Source organism: Camellia sinensis, chromosome 7, assembly GCF_055761805.1.
Source record: "Camellia sinensis isolate YWXY chromosome 7, ASM5576180v1, whole genome shotgun sequence".
NCBI classification, from domain to species: Eukaryota; Viridiplantae; Streptophyta; class Magnoliopsida; order Ericales; family Theaceae; genus Camellia; species Camellia sinensis.
This window is the reverse complement of record NC_138967.1, coordinates 123,650,591-123,656,590: the sequence shown is the minus strand read 5'-3', so window position 1 is coordinate 123,656,590 and position 6,000 is coordinate 123,650,591. Positions and strand designations below refer to the sequence as shown.

General features: G+C 27.6%; 1 protein-coding gene across 8 annotated transcripts in view; it reads left to right on the top strand.

The window, feature by feature from the left end:
• The first annotated feature begins 319 nt into the window (after positions 1–319).
• The window catches only part of LOC114306443 (disease resistance protein SUMM2), a 115,589-nt gene continuing 109,908 nt past the window's right edge, over positions 320–6,000 (top strand). For all 8 annotated transcript variants that reach the window (XM_082879256.1, XM_082879251.1, XM_082879254.1 and 5 more), the window contains exons 1-3: positions 320–461; positions 658–782; positions 921–1,056. The gene's annotated coding sequence lies outside the window, so the exon portion shown is untranslated. The remainder of the gene's footprint in view (positions 462–657; positions 783–920; positions 1,057–6,000) is intronic.

Below are 6,000 nucleotides of genomic sequence, written 5' to 3'. Positions count from 1 at the left end.
TTTTTTTATTCCACTATTTTTTACTCCATTCTTTATATCAAAATAATTTAATATAAAAATAATTTTTAATATAAAAATATAATAGTATAAAATAATATTTATACCAAAAAAAATTATATTAAAAAAATAATAAAATAGTACCCAAAAAAATATATTTATGAAATATAATTTTTAATATTAAAATATTTAATGCATTTATTAGTTGGTATAAATCCAAATTTGATAATAATACAATAAGGGTATTTTTAAAATTTTACATAATTAATCTTATTCTTATCTCTCAAAATAAATAGAAACTATTATTAATCTACTATTTATCAAATAAACACAATTTTTTTTAACCTCTTCCTAACAATCTCAGTCAACCTATCTCTTAAAACAAACGTGCGATATATATATTTCTTCTTCTATTCATTACTTACAATTTGCAAGATCTGCAGATAGGTGAGCAAAAAGATAAGGTGAGCTATTCTTTGCTTAAATTATTGTTGTTTCGTCTCATCCTTCGTTTAAACAAACCACTATAAACTTTTACATCAAAACTTTGACTGATAGTTATTGTTTCATTTCTCTTTTTTCATGGGTTGATCATGTTCTGTTTCAATTTGATAAATACATTTTGCAAAAGCTATAGTTTTCAATTTTTTTATTGTTAAGGTTTGGTAAGACATTAAGCTATGCAAAGCTGAAGAATACTGATTTGGAAATTCTTGTGAATCTTGTTGGTGACAAGGAAAGATATTTAAAATCTCACATGGTGCTAAAATCTTGAGATCTTAGAGGTATTTCTTTTTATTTTGCGGACTTATTTATTTAAATTATGTACTCTTTTCTATGAATATTTTCATAGATCTTCTTGGCATCAAGACATGATTAAAGTAAAGTGTTACCTCCTTCATGATTTTTTTATATTTGTGCAGAATTTTCTTTTCTGTACACCCTTCATTCAAAGTTGAATCTCTCTATCTCACCATGACTCCAGATTGAGTAAGATTGATGGTGTTGGAATTTTATCATTCATATCTAGATCGGGTTATTCTTGACATCATTTGAGAGGTAAAAATCTACCTAAGTTCCTTTTTCTTTTTCAAATCAATCTCTTTGAATCATAGATTTAGGCATGAATTTAGAAAAAGAAAAAAAAGAAAAAAAGGAAAAGGTGAGACAATTGTTAATAAAATATAAGCTAATTTTTTTTTTTTTTTCATTTCTCTTTTATTTTCAAATTTCTATTGAAATCTATATCCAAATACAGTGTTATTTCCTTGTTTGAAATTTGCATTCATTCAACGAAAGCTATGTTAGTATATTACATTGATAGTATGAATATGGGTGTAGTTGTGTGTCTGGACCGAATAATACTATAAATATATACTCAAAATTTAGTTGGGAAATTTATTAGAAAATCTTATTTGAAGTATTTGTATTCTAATTAATACATAACATATTCTTGTATTCTAAGTCTTATTATTTGGACATTTGATTCACTAAATCATAATTCTCAAATTTAAGGTATTTTTTGAACAATTGTACACTTACAAAGATTTTTTAAACCCTTAACAAATTAGTGATGTGAACATTTATATTTGACAGTGTGAATAGTGTGAATATTTACATTACGATACATTCACACTGTTAACATATTAATGCACTTTACCTTATTATTATTAAGAATATTTTAGTAACTATGCCGTTCATAAAATTTATTGGAATATAAAAAAATAATTTAAACAAAATAGATAAAAAAAGAAGTTGTGAATAAATATCTCAATTTTATTCAACATTATTTAAATTTATTTTATGCATGGACCTAAAAAAACACCTCTTGAATCTCCATTGCAGGTTTGATGTATGGACAAATTTCTTTCTACTTTTTTGGACAGTAGCTTTAGTGGTCCTGCATCTCCTTAAATTATGAGATTAAAATATAATTAAGAGTACAATTATTAAATTAAAATGTAATTTATCAAATTCGTTGTTAAAAATTTGAGGTCAAACTATAAATATAGATCTTGTTTCGACTTTTAAATGAATTTTGTAAAATTACTTGATAAAAAGACACCCAATAAAATTAAAGTAAAAATTGAAAAAAAAAATTTATTGTAAAAATGTCTCTCATGGGCTTTTTCACTAAGGTGGATAAAAAAGTTCTGTAAAAAAAAAAAAAAACTCTTTTTTTAGTCTTTAAACAAATCATGCTACCTTCATTATCTCTCTTTCTCTCTTTCTCTCACTTGCCTTGTGAAAAGATTACATTTTAACCGAACTCAATTTAAATTTTGTGTTCAAATTTGTCTAGCCCAAAAAAAAATATTCTCCAAAAAACAAAAACAAAAAAACATTTTTCACATAATCATTTTTTTTTTTGTGAAAATGATAGTTATGTGTTTTAATAAATATAAACATTTCTAATGATGTTACGTTTCTTAATAAATGTAAGCATTTTTTTTCATTTTTTTGTAACTTTGAGTTCAACTTTGACAATCAAAATTTTTTTTTGCCACAAATATTTTTTGACATAAAATTATTATGATTTATGGTGAGATAAAATTATGATTTATGTTACAAAATTTTAGAATATTATCAATTTTATTGTAGCAATTAGTAAATTGAATAATATAAAATAAAACATTTTGGAGGGAGACAAACTCCCGTGGGACCTGTCACCCCCACCACACATTGCTCGAAGTCATGCTTGCATTATTGTTTTGGGCCACCACACATTGCTCGAAGTCATGCTTGCATTATTGCTTTGGGTTTTGTACATTGAACTCTTTGCTTCCAGCAGAGAGTTGAAGCTTCAACTTTTCAAAAGTTGGTGGGACAAAAGTTGGGGTAAATATGAGGAGACAAAAGTAGGTGAATAATTTGTTAAAAAAAAAATAAAAAAAATGGTGGGATAAGGTGATTGAGTTAAATATCCGGGCTATAGAAATAAAAATAATGACTCGTGAGAGATGAGTCCGGACCCTCTCTAGCTTTTCTCTCTTTCCTCTACGCCAGGCAACGGTCTAGATTGGGCCACAACATTCCATTCAAAATGTGCGGATGAGATTAACTTAAAAAAATAAAAAAACAAATTAACTCACTAACATGTCCCACCATTCTCTCACTAACAACATGTTCCACCATTTTATTAACCAAACAAGTTTATAATTTTTTTTAAAGGAAATAAAAAAACACACAAATTCAATCTGTGCATAGGTGCAAATCAAATATGTTTTTATTTTCTTTAAAACACAAATTTAATCTATGTATAGGTGCAAACCAAATACACTTTTTCTTTATTGTATATTTTCAATGATACTAATTTTATAAAATTAGAATTTTATATTAAAAATTATATATATATATATATATATGTTTTATGAAAATAAAATGAAAACGATTAAAACGGTTTTTGAAATTTTTATTAGAAATGATAAAATCAAAATTTCATATTAAAGATTATATATATACTCTCTTCGTCCCAAAATAATAGTTCCTTTTGAAGAATTTAATTTTTTTTGATAGCACAATTATTGCACTTTAAAAAAATTAATTTTTCAAAATTGCCCTTTGATAGTATATTTTTTTAGAGAATATTAATTGTCATAATTATACTTTTTATATTATTAATGAATTTAAAAGAATGACAAAATAGAAAATTTATATTATTTTTGTCCTTAATTTTTGAAAATAGACTAATATTTTGAGATAATAAAAAATAAAATAAGGGACTAAATTTTGGGACAAAAGAAGTATATCTTATGAAAATAAAATAAAAAAATTAAAATAGTTTTTTTAATTTTTTATTAGAAATAAGAGAGAGAGAGAGAGAGAGAGAGAGAGAGAATGGTGGGACGTGTTGTCAGTGTTGTCAGTGAGTTAATTTTTTTTTTTTAACTAATCTCAGCCGCACATTTTGAATGGGATGTTGTGGCCCAATCTAGACCGTTGCCCGATAGTGAGGCAGGAGAGGAAAGTTGGAGAGGATCCGGACTCGTGAGAGATATGCCTAGGTGGGGTGAAGAAAAAAAAACAGAAAAAAGAAAAGGTTGAAATATTAAAAAAGTGTTGTGGGTTTGAAAGAGGTAGGGCATCTCTTGGTGCTTGGGTCTTAACTTGGATAGATAGAAAAAACAAATGACCTGTGAGAGATAATGAGATGAGTGTGGTGGGAGGGAGAATGACATGAGTGTGATTAAAAAAATAAATAAAATTGGGAAGGTTGATGGGTTTAATTAATCAATTGTGGAAAACGGGTTGTGATTAAAAAAATAATTATGGATTTGGGGGAATGGAAATCTGAAAGAGAGAAAATGAAATGGGGAGCAAATAAGATGGGTTTAATAAAAAAAATGAAGAGTGGTGATGTATAGGGAGAGAGATTAGATTTTAGAGAGAAAAGAGAGAGAGAGAATGGGGATGAGGCCATTTTCATTTAGCTGGATGAACAGCCACCAGAGAAGAGAGACGATAAAATGAGAGCGAGAGAAGATGAGAGGCGGTGGTGGTGGGGTGGTTGGTGGTTGTTGTAGTTAGTGGGAGTGTCGCAAGAGGAGAGGTGGAGGACAAAAAGGGGAGAGGTAGAGGAGAGAGAGGTTTGGGCTTAGATTTTGAGGTGAGAGAGAGCAAAGAGGTTTTGCAAGTGATGATTTAAGAGGAGAGAGAGTGAGAGCATTTGGGCAAAAAATAAAGACATCTCAACGATTGAATTTTGGATGAGACAATCTGAATCATTGAAACAAAATATATCTCTGGTACATTTTGGACATTTTCAAAAACTTTCTTGCTATATTAGGTTTTGTTTGAGATGTGGATTGACTTTTTGGCCTCGAGTTAAAAAGTCTAGTTTGGAATGGACTTTTTGACTTTTTTGATTTTTCTGAGAGAAAAAATGAAATGATTATAATTTGGATGTGATATTTTGTCTTATTGATTTTTTAGTCTAATTTTTTTTTTTTTTTGGGGAGACTATTTTAGCCAAAAATCCAACCCAACTATATGCCAAATGAGTACTATATAGATTTGAGGCCCGTTTGTTTTTAGAGGTAGAATGAAAGTGATTGATAGTGAGAGGATTAATAGTGAGGGGATTAAGTAAAATTATGTTTATTTTGATGGTTGTTGTTAATATGGGGATTGTTAAATTATTACCCTATAAAAGAAATATAAAATATTAAAACAAATAAAATTATGATTTTTACTTAACAAAAAATACAAAAATATTAAATATTAATGTTTTAAAAAAATGCCCAACATGTAAATAAAAAATCTAATTCCATGGGACTAATTTTCTAACATCATCTCCACTTTTTTCATCTCAATCCCAACACCCTAATTTTTAGAGGTAGAATGGAGGAGATTGATAGTGAGTGGATTAATAATGAAAAGATTGTTAGTGAGGGGATTGATAGTGAGGGGATTAAGTAAAATTGTGTTTATTTTGATGGTAGTTGTTAGTGTAGGGATTGTTAAATTATTTTTATATAAAATAAATATAAAACAATAAAACAAATAAAAAATACAAAACATTAAACATTAATTTTTTTAAAAAAATGCCCAACATGTAAAAAATTTTGAAAAAATAAAAATAAAATAAAAAATTTCTAGAAAAAAATAAAACAAATAAAATAATGATTTTTACTTAACAAAAAAACAAAAAATTAAACATTAATGTTAAAAAAAAATGCCCGACATGTAAAAAATAAAATAAAAAATAAATAAAAATAAAATTTTTTTAGTCTGCCGGACTATTTTTCTAATACTAAGTCTTGGAGGCTCCTCAAACTCCCCTTGGGGAGCCCAATTCTAATCCGGAGCTCACTATCAATTCCCTCCCCATCTCTCAAAACAAACACAATATTAGTAGGTCCCACCTCACTACTAATCCCAATTCTCTCTCTAACTCTCCAAGCAAACGGGGCTATAGGATTATGAATTCTCTTTCCATCTCTCAAAACAAATATAACATATAGTGCGTTTCACTTCCATCTCAATCCCCCACTTGTCTCCCAA